Consider the following 26,929-nt stretch of genomic DNA (forward strand, 5'->3'; position numbering starts at 1 on the left):
CAAGTCTATAAATCATTGGCCACCGTGTTTATGCAAATGCCCTCTTCAGGGGATAATTAATGCGCCACAGCAAAATAATTCAGAAGGCTCATATCGGCATTGTTGGATCACATCATCGTTGGCAAACTCTGGCAAGTTGACTTCTGGGCCCTTTCCAGGGTCTTTGAACGTTTAATGGAATTTTAATGTTATCTATTAATCACTGTCTCAAAGCCACCGGGCTGCTACCAGAGCCGATAACATCATTGTAAGACAAAGTTGGAGCTCCCTCTCCAGAGGCAACGCTGGACCTGTCCTGGCAGAGCCGGGCACAGGACCATTCCCGAGGCAGCCTGGAGGCACAAGGGCCCTGGCTCATTCCCAGCAATTCGCTCATTAATTCCTCACGTCTTTCTCCTCCCACTCTACGGACAAACACCGCCCCTTTCTACCTCTTTATGGGAGCAGGTGAGGGCCAGCCGTGCCAAAGCTATTCGTGCCAAGAAGATAAATAAGGAATAAAAACAACTCTCGGTGGTCTTTTTAGCAAATAATTACTCAACGTCCTGATATCTATGCCAAACTGTTCAATTTCAACATCACCTGTTCATATTCATGTGTGGCTGTGTTACTGTCATACTCCCCAGTCCTTATAGTTTTATAAAAAAGCCAGCTGAGTAGCTGAAAAGAAACTGAAAAGAAAATGAATATGTGACCTCCCTACGAGTCCACTTTGAGTAGGATTGTTAGTATTCAATTTTTTTTGACCAAGCACAAAATTCAACAACAGAACTCTCACCTGTTGCTGATGAGTTTTCTTTCATCCGACCTGGGTACATTCTGTGTTTAGAGTGATAACTGTCTGTGAACTAGATGTTTAGTTTGTGTGTGTCTGTGGATTAAGCATCAAATTAAAGCTGCCACAGAATAATTTCATTTCGTCACAGTAGGAGAGACGCATCTTTTTAGCCTTTGGGAAAAAAAGGGGGTAATTGCATGCCAGCACTATTGCTTAATTAGCCAGCCTTAACGTGCTGCTGCTGTGATATGAGCTTTAAAAGGTGAAGAACATGCCTTTTAACTGGTGAGTGCTCACGCGTTGCGAAAAGTCAAACAGGTGGAAAAAAGAAAATGATCACTACTGCTTTAGATTAAAAGGCCAGTGTTTTACTATGGCATTTTTCTGAGCAGCATCAAATCCTGCCGAGCCAAATAAGGGACAAATATTAGCAAATCAGTGTAAGCTACCTTGAAAGGCAAGCTAGGAATGTTTCTGACAACCTCAGGAAAACGCAGACTATGATAAATCACAATGAGGCAACTATATAATTTCAATTTCCACGCCTGGAAACGCCTGGCGCTTTGCAACATCAGTGTATCAGGTGCAAATGCGCTATATTAATACAGCCTTGACTTGAAGACTGAATGCTATGAGCATACATTGCTTCTCTTCCCTCTCTCACAAAGATTAAATTATTAGCTCAGCTCTGCTTGGCCCTGGGAGTCCAGAGAGCACAATGAATCCAAGAGCAGTGCACAGTTAGAGATCCCAGACTCTAATTTCATTACAAAAAGAACAAGACCATGGGAAAGGAGGATGGATGTTAACAAATCTGTCAGATCGCTCACGCTGGCACTATTTAGCTAGTTCTGTGTCTCCCTTCACTCCAATCATTTACTGAGGCTCAAAATTCAAAGTTCTCCTCGGAAGATGATACATGATTTCATTAACATTAGAGCATTTTTTATCTGCTATGTGAAAGCCTACTTATCCTACTAATCGTGTCATTACATCAAGGTCCCTGAAAGACTTCAGTTCCAGTGTGAACTGAAGTTCCACTTCAGTTTATTTGTTATATGCACAAGTGCAGTGAAATGCTTACAGACTTCGTCTAGAATAGGATTGCTGCTCAGCTGAAGTTTTCATGTCCAGAGGCTCAAGTCAATTCAGGGCAATACAGCTGGCTCATCTATCCAATGAGTTTTGCATGGGGGTTCTGCAGCAACAACACTTTTCCAAACTTAGGGAGCAGAGCACTTTGGTTCAAGATTTCAACACAAGAACAGAGTTTGAGGAGGGAACGCAACTCACTCAGGGTGATGCACAGTCAAGCTGGAGCCACAGACCTCCTCCTGTCATAAAAAGCCATTTACCTGAGACTCTGATGCACTGCTCATGTGGCCTGACGATTGCTGATTCAGGGCAAACAAGACATTGCGAGATCTTCGCCATGCTGTCGAAATGCAAAGACAGTTCTTGCCACAGATGGGCTCAGAGCACATGCAGACATGAACTTCTCTGGTAGCAGGATACACGAAGGCCTCTTGCAATCTGCACTGGGCTACAGTAATCCATTGTACTAAGCGCCGGCCATTGCATGCATACAGCCAACTCGAGTCAAGAGAACACCAGAGCAACAGATCCACACGTGGCACAAGCTACTGCAAATATTCCTCACTTGAACACCTGCAGGGCACCATGTTTAGCTTTCTACGTGCTTCCAAACCATCTGTCAGTTCTACTACAATATGCCATCATGCTACATTTTCCTGAGCCCACTACTCCTGCATATCCACCACACACACAAGACCTGTCAAGCACAGGCAGAAGACAGCTGGAACGTGTGTACAACTCTAAACCCCCATTCACGTCAAATATATGTCCAACCACTCCTAGAAATGACCTCTACACAGTGCAGAAAACGATTCACCTCAGAGCCAAAGTCTTCCTCTTGTTCATTCTGCTGGGATCAGAGGAAAAGGTATAGTTCCAAAGCTTGTTTGCTTAACTCACTGCACGGTAAGTATCATATACTGCAACATAAAGAAGTGAGGAGCAGCTAGGAACACTGTTCTCTCTCTATGGCCCCTTCTCGGTTGTGTTTGCGCCTGGTCGTCACCGAGCACAGGCGGTGAAAATCCATTTTTGTTCTCGTTCTCCGCTGCTGCACCTCTCCACTGCCCTGTGCTGAAGGTTCTGCTTTGGAAACAACACGGTGTGCCCTTGCTGGCGGTGGCAGATCATAGCTCCTTAACCTGCCTTTTTTCCATGACCTATCTGGAAAGCAGTGGTGGCCGTGGAGGATGGGGGGGGGGTGGCAGGAGGAGTTGTGGGGAGCTAAGTCATTCTGGAATCACCTTCATCTGTGCTGCGACTCACAGTCCTGATGCTGGAAATTAAGAGAGGTATTTTTTTTTTAAGAGAGCATCATTTCCTAGGCTATGTAGAAGTACAGCAATTCCTGCTACAGGAGTCCATTTAGACAGGCTTGGCTGTGACAGGAGAGTGTATTTGCATATTTCAGTGCGTATGCCTCCGTGTGCATATCTAGGATCAGTGGGCCAGTTTATGCCAGTGAGACGATTTCTGCAAAGTAAAGCATAATTAATGATAATACAGTCCGGGACACAAAGGTGCTTTGACCTCTGGGTGACAAAGCTGCAGAGCTAATTGAAAGCAGACACAATAGCTCGTGCGATGAAATGTGCCATCAATCGCTGCTTTGACAGCTTTGTGAGGACCTCCAGTGACCCAGGTCACACTCTCCATACGAAGTGCAGGTAGCAGGCAGGGCACAGAGGAGCACATGCCAGGAAATAGAGATCAGCAATCTGTGTGGCTTGGTAGGAGAAAACAATTATCTGACTATTGATTTATCAACTTATTCAGACTGCGCTTTTATGGAGTGGGGTGGGGTCATAATGACACTGACTGAGATAATTAAAACAGAAGACACCTCCCGCGGCAGTCTGGAGAGAGAAGGGAAGAACTCTTCTCGCCTACCCATAATTTCAGGTGTTTCATTGCCAGTCCTAATGAAACACAAAACTGTTTTTTTTTAATTGAGATAGTCATTTTAAAATCAATGGCATAACCGCTGTGATCAACAGGAAAATCTACGCATGAATGGTCCGTAATCTTAACTCTTCTCCACACCATCATTGCAGAATGAAAAGAGATGGGCTGTTATTTTATTGATCTGTAGCTAGAGAGCTCTGCTGATGCTTCAGGCAGTCTTTTTTTATATTTTGCAAACATAAACACCTGTCTTCTGGTGTCTCTTGTGACTTCAAATGAAAAGGGACAGTAATCTGTTTAGCTGTGCCGAGTTCAAATCTGTCTCAGATCCCACACGTGCTGCTAGAAGGCCAACAAGAAAAGCCACAGCATGCATGAGGTCATTTGCCAATTCCAGACACTTGGTTACTTTTCATATCGAGAACTAATCTGGCATCTCTTAGTATAAAAATCAGCAGATCTTCTTTCAGAAAATGTGTGAACTTATGCCTTCGGACTTGGAGAAAGGTCTAAAAGGTAATACAGTGTCTTCTCCTCATTTAGTTCAAGTAGGTAGCAGCGTCAGCATGCGTAGGCTGCAAAGGAACAAGTAAAGGTTTATTCCATGCTGAGAAGAGAAGAAAAGAAATAGAACGTTTCAGCTGTGGAGTCTTCTTTGGATGTGAACCACACATCTGAACCACACCCAAAGAAGGCTCCAGCCACTGAAATGTTGTGTTTCTTTTCTTCTCTTTTCAGCATGGAATAAACCTTTACTTGTTCCTTCTCCTCATGCTTCGAAATAGTTTGTTTCTTTCTACAATCCAGCACAGACACATGACCATGTCCTCCATGATGAATGTTAATACAAGGAAAGAAGCATCGTCGCACTTTACAGAACACTGGACTACAAACCTCTGCCCTTCAAACAGAGAGCCCTGATTCCTTCTGATCCGAAGCATGCCGTGAGCGTGCTCGCAGTACACAGGTGTGCAGAGTGAGAACACACATCACCCTTCCAGTCAGGATTAGTCAGTTTACAGCTCTTCCAATCCACTCCAATGCAGATATCTGCTCCTAGCAGCTCCTTAATTATTTAACTTGATAATGAGCCAGTTCTACAAAGCCAGAGGTGGTAAAAAAGAGCTGCAAAGTTTTATTAGAAGGACTGCACGTCCGGGACTCCTATATGAGATGACTGATTTCCTTCAGTCTGGTCTCCTCACTGATATAATTTCACGTAGTCAATGTTGTTGGGTCACGATCTGCCAGCGGGGAACGAACATATGTTATTATTTCTTTATTCAGCATTCATTAATAAGCGACGCATGCCTACAATGAAAAGGCATTGAAAATTCATCCTTTTCTTTTCTAATGGATCGAGATGCAGACAGCATTGTTCGGCCCAAAGCTTAGCCAAAACCCAACGTGAAACCAAACGGTCACAGATCAGAAACCACTGTTCAGACACTGAAAACTCTGCAGCGTCCTGCGGTGCATCTGCGTTTAACAAGCTCCCTGGGTGCTGCTGTGAAGTATCCCTAATGACACCAGAGAAAATAACAACGGTTGAAATCATAACTTAGCCAGGAACAGTGGAGCGAAATGTCTGTGATTTGGAGACGTTGACCTGCTCCTCTGCCACCCGGGGTGAAATGCAGCACCTTCTTGCGAGAGCTAGGAGAGGCCTGCAAGGTTATTTCAAGTATCCAAGCGTGCTACAAGAAGTCTTGCTTTCAAATGAAAGGCTGTAGTAGACAACGTATTTGGTTTAGTTGTTTTTCATCTGTGAAGGGAGACAGGAGCTCCCCACTGTTAAACACTGAAATGGCAACTGAAATAAACATCGTGAAGAGGTGCTTTGTGCCTTTCGCACACATCAACATCAACAGGGTTGAGAATTTTTCTTCTTCACTTTAACCAACACTCCACTTGCACAAAAACAAGGTGCTTCCCAGAGAAATGTCCGCTACAGTCCATCTCACTTTTGGATGCTGCATTCTCTATGTCCATCCTGCTATCAAAAAAATATCTAAAATTAAACAACTCCCCGACAGTTCTACTTTAAGAAACAAGTAAACTGAGCCCAGTGATTCATCAAGGCCTTGCTCAGGTTATGAGACTGTACAGCTAACAAAGAATGAAATGACATACTGAAGCTTTTCAGTGTTTTCTTTAAGGTACCTCAATATGGACTCCTGCTGCAAAGCATATCGATCCTTTCTGATTTTTACAAAATGCTGGGCCTTGAAAATAACTCCATCAGCAGGGGCTGGATGTTACAAGCTTGTTACACTATTTTGAGCACATTTGCATAGACAGCCATGTGGAATTAAAATCATTCTTTTTCCTCTTCTGCTTTATCACTGCCACTTCTGTGAGACAAGAAGAAACACACAGCAGGCATCCATCACAAGACAGGCCACCAATTCCAGGAGAAACACAATCTTCCCCCTTTCCGCTGTGGTAATCTTCATAATCGAACAGGTGATACATTAATCCTTTTCAAACCCAGCAAATCAACCTCTTTCAACAGGACCTTTTGACATCCAGTAATGCCGTTTCCCCTCTGCCTGACTCCTACAGCGCTGCAATTGTTTCGAAACAAGTGCTCACTGACACCACACAAAAAACAGCTCGAGCCACAACAAACCCTCAACCTAGACTGACTCACACACACTTTTCAAACTCTGTCAGCTTTGGTGGGGGGGGGACTACAGCCATATTACAGCAGAACAGGTAGCCTTAGTTACCACCACTGAAGGACTGTTCTATCTTTACAGAAGCCATCTTGGGGCTGACTGTGATGAAACCCAGAAATCAGACAGAAAAGGCTCTCATCCACACCTACCATGTCTGCAGTCCTCTGGGCCACAGCACTGATGGGGAGAGACGGTGGGCTTGCTGGCTGGCGATACCCAGGATGACTGTCTCACAGCTGGCCGTGAGCTGGCCTGTGTGTCCCTGCAGTTCCAGTGCCTTCTGCAAAAACGACCTGCAAGTCACAAAGAAATCAAGAATGGAAAGTTCATCACAGTTAATAAAAAACAAAACTTCTGCGGTCTTTTCTTAAGCAGTTGGTGTTGCAGCAGCGGGCTGAGTCAACAGTCTGTTTTTGCCCTTCATTTAAACCAAGAAGAAAGCTCAGCTCCTTCCCCCGGGTTTTAATTACAAGGCTGGCCAGGGATTCAGTACAATCAGAGCGCTCATGTTGGCGTTCCTAGCAGCGGAGCACTGCCAAGCACACTGATGCACCAGTTACCCCTCGCCCGCCTGTGTGATCTAAACACCCTGCACGACGAACCACGTCCCCCACGAAACCCACCGGCAGTATAACCCCCAGCCAGTCTTGTCGGAAACGGATTCTTCCTTACTTTCTTGTCCCAGACAGGGAGTTTGTGTTGCAGGCAGGTAAGAGTCATCACATAATTCACGATACATTTAACACAACACAAACCCATTAGCAAATCAGACACATACAGTACGGTACAGTACATGTACGATGAGAAAGAAAAAACCAATATCTAAGCTGCCTGTGGACCTCAGAACGTTTGCTGCACTCCCTGTGCAGCTGATGAGGTTAGCCCAGAAACCTCTGTGGTTTGCCATTTTATTTTCTGGTGCTCCTGAGATTTCACCCCGGATGGGTCATTCTCTCGGTGCTTGCCCATGCCAGAGCTGTGCCACGGGCAGAGCGTCGGGAGAGCCGGGCTCTGCCCAAACACAGACAGCTCAGCTCCCCACTCCTGCGCCCACAAGCCTGGATCTCGAACGAAAAGCCTTCCGGAGAAAAGCACGGGCAAGAGCAGCGCACACTCACGCCTGCTGAAATACATCCTCACACCCTTGAGGAAGAGAATGTGTATAAGACTGTAATAAATAAAAGCAAGCCTCATAAAAATAATACGATTGCATGTTGGAGGATAACTACCGAAATAGCACAACAAAAGTCTGCTGTGCACTTCTTTTTTAATCTACAATGTGTTATCAAACTGAAATATTTTCCTTTCTCCTCAGAAGAGGAAATGTGCTACAGTATTCAGGCTTTAAGGCAAACTGCATTTAGAGATAACCTTGGGTTTTCACAGAGTGAATTACTAAAGCCTGCATTGCCCTGCAATGCTGCAGAGGCTAGCATTGTCAACAAGTCCTTTGCAGAGCAAGGCAGCAAGATGGAAAGGAAATTATGGCTTGGGGGGGGCTTAATGGTAAATGTCATTCTTAGTAGGACCTGTGTTCTTTTAGTCATTTCTACTGTCTAATGATTTATGAATGCAACAGGAAAAAACAGCACAATCTAAATGGGAAAAGAGTACATTAACCCAATTCAACATCATCAATTCATGTGTTATTGCTCTGGGTGTCATCAGCAGCTATACTGCTGTGGAAAAGCTACACCTGTAACTCACAGGACGAGCTGTTCCAGGCAGTCTCGAGCACGATTTGACCAACTAAATGGTATGGCAAGGTGTGTGCAGGAGATGGCAGGTAGAGGAGGTACTGGGTTCGAGGGCAGATGAGGTCAAAGGCATCGCACAGGGGAGGGGACAGGCCAGTGACCTCTGGGGCAACAGGAGTCCTCAGTGGGGCACCTAGGTGGAGCTGCCAGCAGGACAGGTGCACAGACTTTGCTCGAACAGCAATGGTGTGTAATAAACTTGTAATTACTGCACTGCAGGTGGGTTTTCATGGGCCATGGCCTTGAAGCAAGGCACAGCCACACTGTTGCTCAGAGGGAGACCGCTATGTCGTAGCGCTACACACCTGCTATGGAGAGGGGAGAGAATAGAGGGCTGTAGTCTGTCCATTCAGCAACAGTGGAACTTTCCAATTTGCCTATAACCAAGTTTCTGTTCAGTACTGTTAAGTACTCTTGTCCTCAACTGCAGCGTCTTTGAAGTCGGTTCGCCTTCAGATGAAACAGCTGGTTTTGACTGAGCGATCGCTCGTGTGTGATGACAAAGCCAGGCGGACAGCGGCTTCTGTTTTTCATTGTTAAGCACCTCGCTGCTCCGCCCCAGTTATGGTCGGTCAACTTTGCAATTGTACCTCCCCGGTTACTCACGAACATGCGCACGAATATAGAGGGAAAACGTGTTTACTGTACGTTTCAAAGCTCTGCTTTCCCAACAGGAGCTGGGCGCGGCGCCGCCAGGTGCTCGTCTCGTTTTACGATGATCATGTGCGGTACGACCCAGACTGCAAATTACTCCCGGTATTAGGTGCTCCCAGCGAAAACACGACCGTAGACGCCATTCTTAATTCAGCTTTGCGACCTGCACGCTAACGATCCGGCGCTAGAACACGAGTTTCCCAAGTGGTGTTTTTTTTATTGCACGCATTATTTACAACCAGTAACAACAACAGAAAAAAACAGAAAAAGGAAAGCTAAAAAGGTAGCGTTCCCCACCCCATCCGACTTCAGGTCCATCTTTTTATTCTGTCTTCTCAGCGGAAAGGCAGAAGAACGTGCGATAACATTAGCACAGGTAGAGACAGCTAACGGGCCGGCAGAGAGACACGGGTACGGATGGACAGCAGACATAATAATAATAAAATAATAATAATAATTGCTTACATTTATATAGCGCTTTTCTGGACACGCCGCTCAAAGCGCTTTACAGGTAATGGGGATCCCCTCCACCACCACCAGTGTGGAGCCCCACCTGGGTTAATGATGTATGGTGTAACGTTTTTTTTTTAAATGAACAATTACTAAGTTTGTATTTTATTCCGAAAGCAGGGGTTAAAAAAACAGTGATCCCCTCCCCGCTCTGAGGCGACCCCCCATCCTTCACCTCACCCCTGACCTCCACGTGCGAAGGCGCGCTGAGCCCCACCTGAGCGCCCGCGGGTCGACGCGACCGGGCGACAACTGAACCCATAAAAACCGACACAGAGGGCCACAAGCCCACCACTCCAGCCTCCCTCAGAGAGCCACAGACCCGGTAGCTCACGGCAGAGACAGAACAGCCCCGTTTACTTTTCTTTGCCGCGGGGGGTATTTTCTGTATTGTGCTTTTATTGTCTAGAGTGCGGAAACTTCCGAAAGGTTTTCAAACATTGTTGTTGGGGGCGTTTCTGTTAGCGGTAGAAGTGGCAATGCACTGTATTAAAGATGAGTCCTCCTCCGAGCCCCGTGTTAAGAACGGGCTATGGTGGGGTTTCTCGGCCCCCAAACCTGTCGAGTTCCCCCTGATCTCCGAGCCCCATTCCTCCCATAAGGAGACAGCGCGAAGCACTGTTCGTATACAGTATATATATAAAAAAAGTTTTCAACAACACTTTCGTAAACGTGTTTCTCGCGTTAAAGGAGCAGGATAACCTTTTCTATCGGGATTTCCGGCTGTGGATTAAGCCGGCGTTCGGTCCGACCTGGGTGTCCCGGCGCTAAGGAGGCAGAAGTGAACCTCGCCAGATTTTCGGGGTTTCTATTGGAGCGCATCCTCGATTACGTCGCATTAGGCCACAAACCGCACACGTTGTTTACTTAAATTAATTAATCATTTAAACAGCCTGTGCCCGCAGCCTTTGTTGAACTTGAAGGCTGTAAAGAGGACTGCCCCTCATTTAATTACGTGATTAAGATGGATGAATGCGCGTCACAGCTCTCTCTCTGATACACCTGTAAGGATTAAAATGACAACGTATTATGTCGGTGTCATGTTTTTTTCATATATTTACTAATTAGGAGGTTAACAAACGATCCCCAAATTAGCTTTTTTTTTATTTTCCTCCTGCAGAGCGCGGCGTTTCACGGTGAGTCTCCACACCTACGTTCTGCCTCAGCGCCAGCCGCGCCTGCAGCCCGGGCAACCATCCGCCCGGTTTCAGAGCAGCGTCTGCGGAATCACAAGCCGGGAAGTCAAGTTCATCAGAGAACCGAAAGTTGGTGAACACCGGCGCGTCCGCCTCAATAAAAATCTGTTCTGTTGCCAAAGCGGAAGAAATAATCAGTCGAAGATGCTGGAGAAGCCTTGCACTGCTGTCCGAGTTTGTTTTTGTTTTTTTTAATCTGAGAGGCGAATCCATCTGCCTGGCCGTCTTGTCCGCGACTCGTTGAAGGAAAAATGCCTCTCGGCTCCAGGACTGTAGATGTGATCGTGTTACAGCGGCTTCTCTGCCAGCGCTCAATTATCCGTTATCTTCGAGAGCGCTAACGCCCGGTTTTCTCCACAGCTCGCCTCGACTGGGTGGCGTGTTTTTTTTTGGGGGGGTGTGTGTGTTTGAAATAAAGATCGGTTCTAAAAGTTATGGATCGAATTCGGACACCATTGACGGCTGGAGAGAGAGGGAGCGAGGGAAACGCAACCCGGCGTTAACCTTTCTTCTGAAAATCAAGTCCATCATTCCGCCCTGTGGAGTTTAAGAGCAGGCTGCCGCAGTACAGGAGGCGATTTCTTGAAGTTCAAGAAGGACGTTTTACCCCTGGATGATTTCTTTTAAAAATAAAACAAAACAATTTAATTTATTGTTTTGAAACAAAGAATAACAAAAACAAAAGTGCGGATACTTCATCTCCGAGGGATTTCAGCCTTTATTGAGGGGAGATTTCAGAGATTGAGGGGAGATTTCTTTTGTGGTAAGGCTGCAACTCTTACGGCAGCGCACCTGTGATTCCTGGAAGAAAAGAGGAGAAATCCACAAACTATCGACAGAAAAAAAAAATATTTAAAAGGGCTCAAGTCGGAGACGAGGATGAGATGAGGGGGCACTTTAAACACGCCGCCCCGTGTGCAGCTCCGTGACGCGCCCGTGCGCGCTGCTGGCTCGCCGTTCCCGGCATATGGAGCGCGAAGCGAAAGCCGGGCTGTGATTTGTCTCCCGTCCACGCCGCTACCGGGGAGCTGAGCCGCGGCGGCGCTCTGATGCGCGTCTCCCCGCCTGCCAGGCAGCGCCGGAGAGGAGGCTCCCGCCGCGGGAGCGCACATTCGCCGAGGACCGCCGGAGAGCGCGGCAGCGGGTGAAGGAAGGAAGGGAGGAGAGGAGGGAAGGAAGGAAGGAACAGGTAGCCGTCTACTGTACCTTTCCCACTCCAGACTCGTCCGCGGTCTCTAAATGGACCGCCGCAAAGGTAACGCTTCCGAGAAGCCGGGGCGGAGGGGAGAAGGGGGTTCAAGTTGGAGGTGTTTTTGCGTAACGTTTGAAGTTTCACTTGCGCACGCCCGATGGGGAATCGAAGGATGTGTTTTTTTTATTCATCGTGCGGTCGCCCCAGGGCGGTTGTGCAGGGTAGGCGCAGGCGGAGCGAGAAGAGTAAAGCGGACCACTGGGGCGGATAGAGGAGTTCGCACAAGCGGGCTGCAGCGACGCGCTTTCGGGTGAAGCAGCCCTGCCCAACCCCGGTCTCCGCCTGGAGCAAAACCGCTCCTCGAAATAACCGCAACCGGCAGCAGTTCACGGTGTACAGTACATCATTTACTCGGGCGTATCGGGGAGGTGGTGGTGGTGGGTGGGGGGGTTAAATATCGGTGGATTTAAAAAAAAAAGGCAAGGGAAAAACGGGACCTTAAACTGCGTTATCAGTGGATTTACCCAGTTCATTATTTATAAATGAGGTCACCGGCGACCGCGGCATATCGAGGAATGTTATTACATTTTGTCGAATCGATACTGGACTTGGAGCTTGTAGCCGGTTTGGTTCTGGTTGGGCTAAACCAGCCAGAACCTGGACTTCACAGTCCGTGCGTGCTGCTCCAGACCGCCGACGTGCAGTGAGGTAAGTAGCCTCTCGGACTTTCCTGTCAAGAAATCTCGCCAAGTGTCGCGTCCTGGGGATCAACTTCGGCCGAGGCTTGTGTGCGCGGCGCCCAGCCGAGGTTTAAACTGCGGGTTTCCCAATGACGGGGAGTGGAAGTGTGTGGATGATTGCATGAGGATACCAGGGGCTTGCCAGACGAGTGTGCTTCTCACCTGTCCAGGAACAAAGCCGCCTTCAGCGAGGCTGGAGCAGAAGGGACAATAACGTGGCACTGTGTGGCCATTGTGCTGATTGCCCGCGCTGCTTGTTGTTGGTTTCCGAGACAACTGCATTACTGAGCAACTGGATAGATAGATCGGCGCACCGGGATGGCGGCGGGGAGGTTTCGTGGGGCATGACAAGCGAATTGTCCCCGTTTTAGTACAGAGCCACAATTTATTCTCGCCCCGCTCCCTCCAGAGGCGGGTGCCTGCAAGGGAAATAGGGTACGGTGACCCGTTATTTCAGTGCTGGTAATGAACTACAGCAGATGCTTGTGGCTGCGTTAGCATCAGAATTCAGAACGCTCTTCGGAACATTGCGTTACTTTAAAAGCACGCCCCGCAGCCTTGGGATTCAAGCGTGCACCGTGCCAAGGAAGAACTTGTTGCGAAGATGTGACAGCCAGCAGCTCTACTGGCGGCTGCATCTGTGATGCAGGGAGCGGGGAGCCCGAGGTCGTCGAGGTTTCACAGTCAACGGTGTCCGTTAGCGGATAGTTCCCCTCCCAGCACTGTGCACCGTGCAGGGTGCAGTCCTGCCTCGCGCCCCACACTCCGGCGTACCGCCACTCTCGCCACGAACACGCGGCTTCAGGGTCATGGATGGGGGGGAAAATAACGCTTTACTTCTGCAGTCCCAAAACAAACAAACAAAAAAGCTAAAGAGAGCATAACACACACAGTGCTGGTTTAAAAGCGTTCTGTCAAGATAAGAAATGCCGGCCTCCGGTCAGAACGAAGGTTTGGATCATCAATATTCCCCTGAAGCAGAATTATTTCTCCAATTTAATTCTAATTAACTTTTATTTTTGCTTCTCGCTGCAGAGACAGAAATCAATATTTCATCGCAATCAATAAACGGTGGGGTTTACTTTGCAACTGGCACGCAGATGTTTCTAATCCGCGCACCGCGGTGATTTGATCTGATCGGCATTTTGCAGCCTGCTTTTCCCCCGCGACAGCTCACTCTGGCTCGTTCCGTCCCGGGACCCGAGCGCCCCGGGGCCTGTAAAGGCACGTTCCCCGCGTTCTGATCCTTGAAGTGCCCGAGCCCTTCTGCTGTGGCACGCGTGCGCCAGGGCACTGCTTTATCCTTCACTGCAGGCAGGGGGCTGTGTGACACCGCGGCCTCGCGCTCTCTCACGCCCACCTGCGGGCCCTCTTCGCGCTGGCCGAGGTGGAAGCTGCTCTCCCCGAGTATGAAGGTGCACACTCGTTTCAGTGGCCCTCAGAGCGGTTCTTATTGTTTTTCTAATCTACCGATAATCTATTGGATTACAGGGGGGGAGGTTGTGTGGTGAGGCAGGTAGGGCGTCTCCGGATTTAAAATCCCTCTAAACTGTCGCTCCTGGAAGATGCAATTATCTTTCTTTCGTGCCTGCTCTTGCGGATAAAGACGAAGGCAGCGGAGAGGAAGCTCCAGAGCTCTGGTGCTGGTGTCAAGGTCGACGCACAGGCACGGAGCGTGGCGCTCTGGGAAATCCTTCTGCGGCCTTTGGGTACTTGAGCAGCAGTGCCCGGGGCCGAGGGGTATCATGGGTAAAATCAGCTTGTTTGCACCTTATGATTGTGTCGCCGAGAAAGAAACAGTCCCAGTGGCAGGCCTCTATAGGACAGCACATGGGGACAATCTTGTGTCCAGGCTTACAGCACAAGCACTCTGCTGTGCAGATGAACGTGATTTGGGGCGCTGGTGTAGTGTATGGGGGTTTTAGTGTGTGGCTTTTTGTAAGCGTGAGGTACCCGAGAGACTTTGATGTGCTTGGCATGTATCTGAAATTCTGACAGATTTAAGAATCGCAGGTTTCTAAACTGAAGGATTTTGCTCATATTAGTTCTACACCTTTGCCTGTTTCGAACACTGTTCCTGCTTCCTGAATAACTTCAAGAAATGGTTTCTAAATGCACTGAGTGAAACTGGTTAATGGCGCCATACTCACGTCTTCTGATTGTCTCAGAATATGTGGAATTCTCCCAGAGGTAATTTGTGCGTCTCATTTTAGATTTGATAATGGACTCTTGAGCTTCGCTTTAGTAGTTACCTCTGGAACTGCAGTGGGTATCTCTCTCTCTCTCTCTGCTTAAAGCCTCCAAGGTTCTGACTAACTCCAGCAAGGTCTCGGGTCACATGAACGGTTGATGAGCGCTGCGGTTTCTAGCAGACTCTACCTGTATTGCAGTAACCCATGCAGATCCACAGCTCAGCTGCTGTGTGTTCAGTGTGCTGCACACTCTAGAGCTGCTGCAGGTGCACTCTTGCTCCTGTCGTCCTGTCGCAACAATTGTGAATTCCAGAGGCTTCTCTGGGTTTGAGGAGGTCGCATGTAAGCAATCTGCAGACATCTGATGGGAGTGTGGTCACCTACTCGGTGTGACTAAGACAATGACTGTTCGGGACATCGGGCACTCCTACACCGAGGCCACAGACAATCAACTGAAAAAACATTAGTCACGTTCCTTGGCTCTCGTGTGGCTTTATATTCCTTGTTTTATTTTTCCCAGCTTTCAGCTGTAGAAACCTGGTGTGATTAAGTAACAGGAAAATAAATTCTTTTAAGTTTTGTCCTCTGTGGATCCTGAGAGTAGCTTTCCTTACTCAGCATTATTAATGTCATGTGGAACTCTGAAATAATCAGTGCACGTCAATCTGAAAAAGAATTGGTACCAATATGTACAAGTGCAGGAAATGCAGTGTCGATTTATGACTATTTCTCTTTTCCGGAATCGGGACGGTTCAATACGCATATAGAGTATACTAGTGTAGGACTTTGATTATACAGTATGTGACACTTCCCCTACGTGTGGCTGAAACAGCATGTGGACTTTGATACGAGGGAAACGGCTCTGAAACAGTGGAGAGCAAGGGCTTTCTCTCTCTCTCAAAAGTGAAGGGCCAGTCATTTCAGGTTAGGCTTGCTGTGACATGCAGTAGTGTTGACGGGCAACTTTCACTGTCCTCAGATAGAAGCTCCTTCAGCCTTGTGTTGTGTTGAGTGGATTAGTGTTCAGCACCTCTTGATCTCTTGACACAACTGATGGCCATATGTAGTGCTGAGCACTTTTGGCATTTTAAAATCAATTTGTTCCGTGTTTTGTGTTCCACGGGTCCTGTTAATTGTTCAGTTTAATCTTTATCGTGTCCAATTTAATTTAAGAAGGAGATGGTAGAAAGGAACCAAGACTTTCTGGCTCTGCCCTGTTGAGCATGTACAGTAGAGCTGAGACTTTCTGCTGAGGCAGTGACATCGAGGTGGAATAAGGAGGTTTTCATTAGGAAGAAAAAGAGCAGTTTTCCAAGTGAGTTCTCTTAAAATCACAGTTCCTCAGGTGTAACACGGGAAGAAAATCTGTAATAATGAAGATTGTGCTCTAATCAAATCTCCCGAACTCCCTTGGGCCTGCTGGCAGATTGCAAGTGAATAATCTAAAAATAATTTTTTTAAAGCATATTGCGAGGACTGAGGCACACCAGCTGCTTCCCTAACCAGACTTCTCCTATCTGCTGAGGTGACACTAAAACCGGTTGCTCATGAAGCTGCTCTACAGTAGGTCCGTTTATGAAATCCTTCTATCTGTGAAAGCAGCCCTCGTTTCCTGACCTGGAAGATCTGGATGGTAAACGTGTAGCGCATATTGGCCAGTGAAAGGCTGTGCCACACAAAGAATGTGAGGACAGCTTGCTCAAATGTCTTCCGTCCCCTTATTCTACCTTCAGGTCTAAGACCTGGAAGAAAAAGAATTACATTTTGCACTGATCTAGTGCCATTTTCTGTTCTTTCAAGGTGTACCTATCTCTGCAGCACAGCTGGTAGTAAAGTCCATTGATACTTGATGAAAAAGCAGGGAGATCAGAGATTCAGTCTTCCACTCTGCTTGTTTCCTAGTGACACAGAAAAGCACTAGAATAATCCATCTGGTTATGCTTCTGAATAAATACACGGACAGTAATAATGTTAGGGTTGGAATACTGCAAGATGTTTACTCAGATGCATTGTATTGGTGTCTAAAAAGCTTCAATACTGGTAGTCACCTGCATTTTAATCATAATCAAATTTTCTCCTAAGTTATTTACAGTAAAAGAAGACAGAAACAGGAATGCATTGTTATTCAAAATGCCATTAATCAAGGAAGTCTCCTGTGTAAGATGTCTTCTTCCCGGAAACACAGCAGTTGGTTGGCTGGATCAGAAACGTTGAACTGGAGGCTTCCCATACGGTATGCTGGTATTTGTGAGGACCTTCCACTGACCCTCCTACTGATATCACTTGACATTCGGTACTTCATCGAAGATAAACATCTCATGGTGCAAAAAACAAACAAACAGGAACAATATGTTCAATCTACAGTATGTTGTAGATTCTAATTGAGAAAAAAAAATATTTTAAGGAGGTCTTCACACCCAGGATTACTGTTGGTGTGGGGACACTTTTTCCAAATTGGGCCGTTGTATTGATATTATAACCTGCATGAGCGCATATGTGTACACACAGACACAGACACAGAATCTGCAGAGGAAGTTGAAGACCTACAAACTAAATGTGTATAAAACCAAGAGACAAAGTTCCCTTCTGCTAGGGGGAATGGTTTTTACATATCCTGTTTAGAACTTATAAATAATCAATGTTAATGGCCATGTTGACATTATTTAACTCTGCATTCTTTTACGTACGCTAGACCTTACTGCGCAGCACAAACACATGCATTAAAAATGAATGGCTCTGCAGCGCAGTGTACAGAGCCACTTGAGACGGCGCCAGCCCTGTTCCCATTGTGTCAACACTGTTGGGTTACATTTCCCCTCCAGAACACGTGTTGGGAAACCAACATAAAAGTACTTTTAGGCATTTCATACTGATAGTTCTGTCTCTCTGCCAGTCTGGGATATAAAGAAATGAGCTCTGACTGTTACACTGCACTAAGGAGCAGACCTATCTAAAGGGAGTTTTGATTCAGCTTTGTGTGTAGTCAAAGCCAACAGACCTGGATAGCTGCCCCTCGCTTTATTAGGGCTCGACTTGTGACACAGCTGTACCTTGACCAGTGACATCATTCTTTCAGATAACACCTTAGACCTGTCCTGGATAATTAGTTCTGTTTCAAATGTGGCTTTAAACTGTATTTGTTCCTTTGTATCATGAACACTGGTACAGATTGCCACACTAATCTCTGTTAGCCATCTTTTTCACCGATTGGCACACTGAAGTTTGGAACTACAGTGGTTTAAAAGGATGTGGTATCCACTGACCTTTTTACATGATGCTCGAATACGTAAGTAGTGGCAAAGGATCTGTTTTATGTACTGGAAAATGCACTGTCGTTAAAATGGCTCTCTTTCAAGTGCAGCTCTGCAGCTGCCTGTTCTGTCTGAGAAACAATGGAAAATGTTAAAAAATGGAGCAAATTCTGTCCTGAGTACAGTAAGTGCACTTCAGATATTCAATGTTCCCTTGAACTGAAAGGTCAAATATCTGCACATTTGGCAACAGAATAGACTAATCCAGGTTCACTTCATATATGAATGTAATAATAATAATTGCTTACACTTATATAGCGCTTTTCTGGACATTCCACTCAAAGCGCTTTACAGGTAATGGGGATCCCCTCCACCACCACCAGTGTGCAGCCCCACCTGGATGGTTGGAATCCACACACCAGCTCTCAGTGGGGAGGAGAGCAGAGTAATGTAGCCAATTCATAGATGGGGATTATTAGGAGGCCATGATTGGTAAGGGCCAATGGGAAATTTGGCCAGGATGCTGGGGTTACACCCCTACTGTTTTCGAGAAACGCCTTGGGATTTTTAATGACCACAGAGAGTCAGGACCTCGGTTTTACATCTCATCTGAAGGACGGCACCTGTTTACAGTATAGTGTCCCCGTCGCTATACTGGGGCATTAGAACCCACATGGACCGCAGGGTGAGCGCCCCCTGCTGGCCCCATTAATGTGTGGCTTTTCACTTAGAAGGCAAGAGGTTATTTCGATCTCCACGCCAGCTGACTGCTGTCCTGTAGTGCTGCACTGAAAAATCACACTGTGGCTTTGCAATGCAATTTATTCAGTGGGAAACAGGCCAGCAGCGCCGTGTATCAGATCTGAACCCCGGTGCCTGGGGAACTAGAGCAGAACTGTATCTGTATCTTCTCTTTGTGATCAGTGGCTGTAAATTATCTTTTCATATTTGTTCCCATTAGGATCAGCCTGCAGGGATGGTGAACAAAACTCAGAAAAACTAAGAAAGGGCAGTGCCAAAAAAAAGCGAAACCCTTTTTCTATAATAACTTATTTTTACAGCTCGCTCAGGAAACACAGCAAGCGTTTGACGCGGCAGAGCATGTGGCTGTTTTAATGCTTCTTAAAAAAAAAAAAGTCAGCTCTGTTAGTGCCTTTGAGAAGGCTGCCCTGGCAGAAAGAGAGGCAAACTGGCTATGATGGAGAACTTTGCTTTTGTCCTTAGATGATTGTCGTGACCGGGCGAGGTCACCGCCTTGCAGACAGAGTGCTTTCACCTGCCATCCATTTCTCACCTGTCTGGCTCGAGAGGCGGGGAGGACTGGCGCTGGCAGGGAGCAGTTAAGGGGGTCTCCCTTTATTTTCGCCTGAGCCTACACAGTAATCAGGACCCCACGGTCATGAAGGGAGAAGATTGGAAGGGAATCTGATTCATGGATTCCAAATCCTGAGGCTGCACAGACAACCACTGGAAGCTCCACAATGAAAGGGGGAGTGGGGATCAAGTGGAAAGGAAGTGCATGCTGGAAACGGGAGGCGTCTCTATACAGGGGGAGCAGAGAGCGAGCTGGAGCTAAGAACCCAGTCCTGTAGTTGGCGCTATCTCCCTGGGACCCTTCAAGAAACAGCTGGTGAAGATGCATGGATCAATATGCTGCTAAAAGCCAATACAGTAAACGGGCGGTGTGGAGTTGCCATGGGCACATATCAGCCCTGCAGCCAATACCATCAACATGCATCAATTACAAGAAACCACAACAGAAAATAAAATAATAATGCAATAGGAGCTACAGAAAGAAGAGCCCTTGAATTTCTAATGCTTTAAAGTCATTTTTATTGAGTGACAAGTCATGCCTCAAGCCCCAAATGCCAAGATCTGAGACGCTAGTCATCATTCAGAAACCCAGGTCTTATTGACATGTGTTCAGTGGAAGTTTGCTGCTGGCTTGACATTTGGTGTCAGTTTGTATTTGGAATAAATTAGCCCAAGTCAAAGCTTCAAGTTAAAGTCAAAATGGTGCATATAAAATACCACTCCAATACAAGTATATACATATGTTAGACTAAAATAAATCTGATGTGTCACTTTGGTCATACTTTACCATTGATGTTTGTGCAGGCTTGCAGAATGTGATCACACCGCAACCTCAAGCAAAGCTCAACATAAACATCACATGCCCTTAATGTACAACAATCCTAGCTCAGGCCAACCCCGGCAGCCAAATCAATGCCCTCTCAACGCACTCTTTAATTTAATCCAAAAGCACTCTTCTAGTTCTAAGATGAAAAATAGTGCTGAAATACATGTGTTCATCAATTAATTACAAATAAATACAGCTGGAGTGATATTTTGGTCCTCCCTTTAATTTCTGTGTGATCTTGTAAATAGACAATGGTTGCTCGGTTATCCATGTGCTTCCAGACAGTGGTAAAGGGTGTAGCATTGTGGGATAGAGAGTGAATGCAGGGGATAGCAATAATGGAGGTGGAGGTGAATAATGGAGGTAAAGCTAACAGCTCTGGAATTTTTAAGGCTTTCAATTCTTTTTGATCAATTCTCACCACAGGCCCCGACACTCAACAATGATGACCCAAATGAAGTCTCCAGGCAAATTGTTCAAGTTTTGAGTGGGGGAAAAAAAATAGGTGCTTGAGTCCAAGTCTTGAGCTGCATGTCTACAATGTGGTTGCCAATACTTTCAGCTGAAATTATATTTATATGGTGCACACACCGTGGTAGAGCAGCATAATACAGTCTAATACTGGTGTTTTCCAGGATCGGCACGATTCAGTAATAGCAACGATATGGTTATTGTGACCACACATTTTATTTTGCTGAATTGCCTCTTATCGCACTGTTTTCTGGGAAAGGAGTGGCTAGCCAGTGTCCAGTATGTTTTTTTAATGGAAACAGGAGTTCCCAGTATACCCAGCAACAAGGCTGGTTAATGCCAATTGCAGAGATGCCTTCAGAGTGTCACACTCCCATCGGAGTTGGGGCAAAGCTGGTGGAGCTACAGTACTCTGCAATAACAGGAGCTGCCAAATCTCTCGTCTCTCCAACGTCAAGTAGTAAATGAAGTATCGGTAATCAACAGGAAACCCCCTTTCAGTCATCACAATGAGGTTTATTGGCGTCTGGTTCATTGCCAGAGACTGGGCTACAATTTTACAGCTCCTGTCAGTTTTACTCACCTTTGTGGCTGGGGATTTCCAGGCTCACTCAATAACAGGTCGCGTTTGAGTCTCCCATCACAGTAAAGACCACTGGAAGTGTGATCAAGAGGGACAGGTATACATGTAGTTAAAGCTTCTCAGTCAACAGTGGCAATGCTAAAGGACTGGAAGGTGATGGGGGAAGTTCCCAAATAAAAATATGAGGGTTCATTCTGAAACAGCTCCAGTATTATGAATTGCGAGGCAGGTGGGATATACCTAGGTTAGAAAGCCAACAGGAAAAATTCAAAGGCAGGAAAACTAAAAACATTCTTACTGCTTACTGAGAACACAGCTCACTCACAATAGTAAAGAGCATACCTCCATCATTATATAATCTATCCTTCCAATTATTGATCTCCCAGAGTGAGGTATTTGTGTTTAAAAAAAACAAGCAATTCTATGACTGCACGCTACTATTTTTTATGTGGATTCTCACATATGGTATATTCTTTCATCAGTTTCATAAATTTTAGATTCAGCAACAGGTCATCACATGCCCAGTGCTAGCTGTCACTGTGATGGGGAGACTGAGACTGAGAGCAGACTGCACAGCTGCAACGATCCAGCTAAGACTGGCAGAGGGCTCCTCTATAGGGAAAATATATACATATACAGTATATATAATTGGGACAGGCACACAAAGCGGTCATCCTCACTCCTACTCCCGTACTGTACAACCACAGAGCTGCAGGGAACAACCTCAATGACTAAAGGAAGGAAAACAAATTATACTTATTGCCAATGTCACCCGATTCAATTAATTTATCAATAGCTGAAGTTAGACCTGCAACTGGCAAAATGCTCTAAAGACATCTGCAATTATCTGCATTCATTCTATGCTCAGTGTTCCTCTACCCTGGTCCTGGAGAGCCCCATTACAGTCTTCTATACTGTAGGGAGTACTTCTACACCACTGATCAAGTCAGCAGTACTTTGTTCAGTTCAGAGAATTCTTGCCCCTTGAGAGCTTAAGGGCAGTTTTGTTCCAAGTGATTTAACAAATTACATGCTTAGTTGATCACGAACGGTTTAAAATGTTTAGAAATTGGACGACTTGATGGTTACCTATGAAACCCGCTGGCCCCCGCACGGAGCCGGCCAGTTTAATTGATCCCATTACCGGATCAGCTGCACTGCCTGTACAGTATGTAGCCTAATACTTTTCTAAGGTCTTTAAAAGCTGGGGAACTGTAAAGACACTAGATTCAAGGCACATTAGCTGCAGAGCTTTTTCAGGACCAGGACTAAGTGTTGCCGTTTTCCAGATTAATAATAAATAATTAGATGGATTAATTCTAGCCGGGACTCAGCATGCCTGAAAAGCTGAAGACTTCCACTCAGCAGGACCTGAGTCTGACAGCCCTGCTGTTGGCTGCACACATTTAACACACTGAAGACAACACAGTGCTCTGCTAACACCTTGAACAAACACCAGGCTCAGTGTGAGCAGGCTTTGGAGGGACACACTTATATAGGGCGATGAGATTTCGTCCTTTTGTCCAAATGCCCTGGGGGCACTTCTCTTAGGTTTTTTCCCTATTGCATGCTCCAGGGCCAAATTAATAGTAGTACTTGCTTCATTCTGCATTAACCAGTATATAACAGTAGAACTCCAGTCAAGCTGAAGAGCTAGCAGTGAAATTCCATCTCCAGAAGCTTGCCTTATTGCTCCTGAGAGACATGGCGATGCAGCAGAGCAAGCTCTAATGTCATGGGAAGCAATAGATATCTGTTTTTTACATATAAACTCTCTGCAGTATTGTGGTTATATCTATCCAAATGCAGCTGTAGTAAAAAATGTGTGGTTATCAGCATAGCCTTAAACTCCCGAAGATGCCTGTATGATATAGTAATTGTTTCTTTGCTCCTCATCTTTTTAACTTTTATTGCTAATGTTGTATTGGTTGTGCAGAGTGGCTTTCAGAAACGATTCCGCCAATAACCAGAAACTGGTCTTGATGTGATTTGTTTTTGTTGTGTACTGCAGGGATCGTCAGCTTTCACACTGGGATGGGGTGTGTCGATCAAATCTCTTGCTTTCAGGGAGACCCCAGTGTCCAACTGCCCTGCCATTCTTGGCTGTTCAATGGGGTCTTAAGGACCTTAGAATCCCACTGGAGGAATGTTGTTTTCAGAAGCCCCGTGCTCAATAAGGTTGCGCTCCTTGACACAGCAGTACTGTGGTGTTCAGAATGGGACACTTTGGGAAACAATGTGAAATAATTTGTTGTGGTTACAATCGCTACTCTAGATGCCAGCTTGGCCCCTGGTAAAAGTCCTGCCCTCATCAGTCCTCAGATCTTGGCTAGGCTGGGCTGCTCAACTTCATTCACAGTGCATCACTTCACACAGCCTGGGTGAGCCTGCCCCCATCATCAATATCACTAACCTAAGGGCATCTGCCAGCCGATTCCTACAGTATCTTTGTTTTTTTCTTCAGGTTGAGCTCTGGCTTAATTAAGCTAATTAGCTGCTTCATTAGTATAGGATAACTTGTTTTCCTTCTCTAAGCCTCTTTAGTGAAGCTATAAGATGTTGCACTGCAGGTCTGTAGGACCGGTGCTGCCCTCCTAATGACCACGTCAGTCTGGGAGAAGAGATGTCTCATACTCAACCATTCACCTGAAACACAGCAGCCTCAGATCGTTTTCAAATATAACTTCTCTTTTAATCAAGCTCACTTGCTAGTAATAATACTCAAGCAGTCCAGAAAAATGTTAATTTGTATTATCTAGTTTAAGGATCTCTTTAAATGTGGTGTTGTGGTTTGCACTGCTGCTTCATAGTTCTGGGGTTCTGTGTGGAGTTTGCGTGCTCTTCCTGTGGGTTGTCTTTGGGTGCACCAATGCCTGCTGACCTTCCACAGCCATGCTGGCTAGGGAACATGGTGTCTGTAAATTGTGTGTGCACACTGTGATGGTCTGGCATCCTGTCCAAAGTGCGCTACTGCCTTGCACCCTGTGCTTCTGGAATATGCTCAGGGTTGGCATGGGTTATTAGCCAGGAATAAGGAAGTTTTTCTGTAATGGATGGACAGAGGATAACACCAACTGGGGTTAGATTTCCTTCTGGTGCCTGTGTTCACACAAGTGATGGCACCCCTGTGAAAGAGCTTGTAGCTACCTCTTTAACCCTCGAAATAAATATAATGCAGACTTTCAGAGAGGAAATAAAAGACTGCCATCAATATGGTACAATTCCAAGGTCTGTGTCATGACATAGAACTTTATAAGAACATTGGGTAATAATGTAAACCTGCAAAACAAAAAGCCACCTTGAACTCTGGATTCAGCTGGACCTCAGTGCAATATCATTCATAAAACACCGAACACTAGATCTTCAGGCATGCAAATAAAATGGATCTGCAATCTGAAATAAATCAAAAATTACACATCGCAGCTCGTGTTTAATGGCAGGCCCTTATCAGATTAGTAGGATGCTGAACCGAACTTTGACAGCCCTGATTGTCATTTGACGCTCTGAATCCACATCGGTGGAACTTGGCTTCCAGCTCAGCAGCAGGCAGTCTGGCAGGGGGCGATCGGCTGAGTGCAGGCAGGCCTCTGAAGCCTTTCACCCCGGGGTAGTGTCTGCCCCGACTGAAGCACCCTCTCCCTTACCCTGAGAGCGAGAGGGGGCAAACCTACAGAGACAGCGGACCCAGCGTGGCGTGCTTACTTACCGCTGCACGAGCCCTATGAACTCTCTTCCTGTCACCTGGCCCTCTTCTTTGAAAAACACCTGCGGTTTTTCCCCGGGGAGTTCCTGTCACCATTCTTAGTCGAGGCTGAAGAATTAGGAAAAAAATTGCGAAGCTCTTGGGGACCGCTCACATGAATGAGACTGGCTGCCTACTGGCGCTTGGCACTGCCATCTGCCAGCACCAACCCCACCCTCAGTGAGAGACAGCACAGACCACGACACCCCTGACACAGCTTAACCCTCCAACGTTAGCAGGAACATTTCCAGTGTCAAACACCTGCCCAGCCCTCATCCCATTCTTCACCTGAGGGTTACAGAGGGCTCCCAAAAACAGCAACTGCACAGGCCTGGGGAACGACTGTTTAACCTCCCCCAACAACCAGCACGCTGAGACTCGTCAGACCTCGAAGGTCCTGTTTCCAGACAAACAAAAAAAAAAATAGCCCGACAGTTTCACCGCAATAATTACAAGATGATATGATAGCCGCACCATAAATCTGAAATCCCAATACGAATGTTTTCTGAAGTGATTAACTTGCACATCGCTGCTCATGTTTTATGGAAGGTGGCAGTAATTAGTGTTATTACTGTTTTTATTACATATAATGTTTGCTTATAATGAATGAAACCCTTTATGATAACTCAACTTAACATAATGTAATTTAGATTCATATTTTTCCTTTTCTTTTCATACAAGGATATTAATTTATGACATTTGGGGGGAAAAGAGAGTACCGTTCTGTGTCCTGGGAAATTATTTTAATGTGTCTTGTTAGCAAGTTGAGAAGTTATTCTCCCTAGAACTGCTAAACCCGATATGTCAAGGCTGGAGTGGTTAATTAGAATAAGAAGCTAGTGGGGTTTGTAAAACGGAATGTCTTCACTTGAAGCCTGTGCTGCCTTCTTTCTAGAACCCCTAATTTGAATTGGCCTGTAGTTTCACAACCAGGCTTCTCTACACACTAGTGTGATGCCTTGTAGAGACTTCACTTCCTTTCGTACCGTGAGCCCCACAGACAACAGACACAGGGCTGGGGTTAACAGTGAAACACAAACCAGAGGACACGAGGGAAAACTGTGGAGATGTTTCAAAACTGAGAACAGGAGGTGGTCTGCTTTACACAAAGGGTAGTGGGTGTCTGGAACAAGCTGCAAACCCATGATGTGGACACCGTGGCTGCTTTTGAATAGCCGTTGCACGAGAGCTGTGAATCGCTCAGCAACCAAACACAGCAGATAGGCCTCCTCTCCTTTGCAAATTTCAATGTGTCCTGGAGATTGAAGCTGCTGCTGCTTCATGCCACTCCCCTGCTCATGGCGGCCCAGGAAGACACAGGGCTTGACATCCCTCTGACTGCGAAGCCCAAGGAAAAGCTAGATAAGTCTGTGAATCCATCCGAACCCGGGTACCTGCTGCTCATCCAGCCTGTGCTGTTTGCCATTTGGCTAATGACACCACCCTATTCAAGCCAGCAGTCTGGTCTAATCTGCTGTCTGAATGAGCCACATCTGGTTGAGCCACATCAGGATCCCCCCCGGTGAAGTGTCTCACGTCACAGTGAGGCGCCGCTCGCGGAAGAGCAGAGCAGCTCACCAGCGGGATCCCTGTGTCTGCACGGCAGCTCGAAAGCAGCCCAGCGACACTGCAGTGGGGATGGCATGGTGGCCTTGCTGCCTCGCAGTGCCAGGGCCCTGGCTTCAATTCCGGCCCTGGGGTGCTGTGTGTGTGGAGTTTGCATGTTCTCCCCGAGTTGCTCCGGTTTCTACTCGCACTCCAAAGACATACCGGTCGGTAGGTTAATGGGTTTCTAGGGAAATTGGACCTGGTGTGAATGTGTGTGCTTGTGTCTGTGTCTCCTGCGATGGACTGGGATCCCATCCAGGGTGTATCCTGCCTTGCAGCTGTTGCTCGCTGAGACAGGCTCCGGCTGCCTACCCTGTGCTGGATAAAGTGGCTGGAAAATGGGTGGATGTGTTGACTCTTCCGAAAAAGTGAGAGGCCAAAGCCTTATGGTTCTGTTAGTCATTCGGTGGATATTGAGAAGCTCTGGAGCTCTG

General features: G+C 46.5%; 1 protein-coding gene and 1 long non-coding RNA gene across 4 annotated transcripts in view; one reads left to right on the forward strand and one right to left on the reverse strand.

Annotated features, from left to right (window-relative positions):
- The window catches only part of LOC148672141 (uncharacterized), a 36,536-nt gene extending 27,037 nt beyond the window's left edge, over positions 1-9,499 (reverse strand). Inside the window, exons 1-2 of the long non-coding RNA XR_015935673.1 lie at positions 9,336-9,499; positions 6,609-6,752 (exon numbers count right to left, since the gene is read on the reverse strand). This is a non-coding gene — a long non-coding RNA (uncharacterized LOC148672141). The remainder of the gene's footprint in view (positions 1-6,608; positions 6,753-9,335) is intronic.
- An 837-nt stretch (positions 9,500-10,336) lies between these two features.
- LOC148672142 (leucine-rich repeat and fibronectin type III domain-containing protein 1-like protein) overlaps positions 10,337-26,929 on the forward strand; it is a 76,187-nt gene continuing 59,594 nt past the window's right edge. For 2 of the 3 annotated variants that reach the window (XR_015935674.1, XM_088627596.1), the window contains exon 1: positions 10,337-11,831. The gene's annotated coding sequence lies outside the window, so the exon portion shown is untranslated. Of the gene's footprint in view, positions 11,832-11,933; positions 12,477-26,929 lie in introns of those variants that run through there. The other variant, XR_015935675.1, reaches the window with a different exon arrangement.

Source organism: Lepisosteus platostomus, chromosome 4 (genome assembly GCF_059453375.1).
Source record: "Lepisosteus platostomus isolate fLepPlt1 chromosome 4, fLepPlt1.hap1, whole genome shotgun sequence".
NCBI classification, from domain to species: domain Eukaryota; kingdom Metazoa; phylum Chordata; class Actinopteri; order Semionotiformes; family Lepisosteidae; genus Lepisosteus; species Lepisosteus platostomus.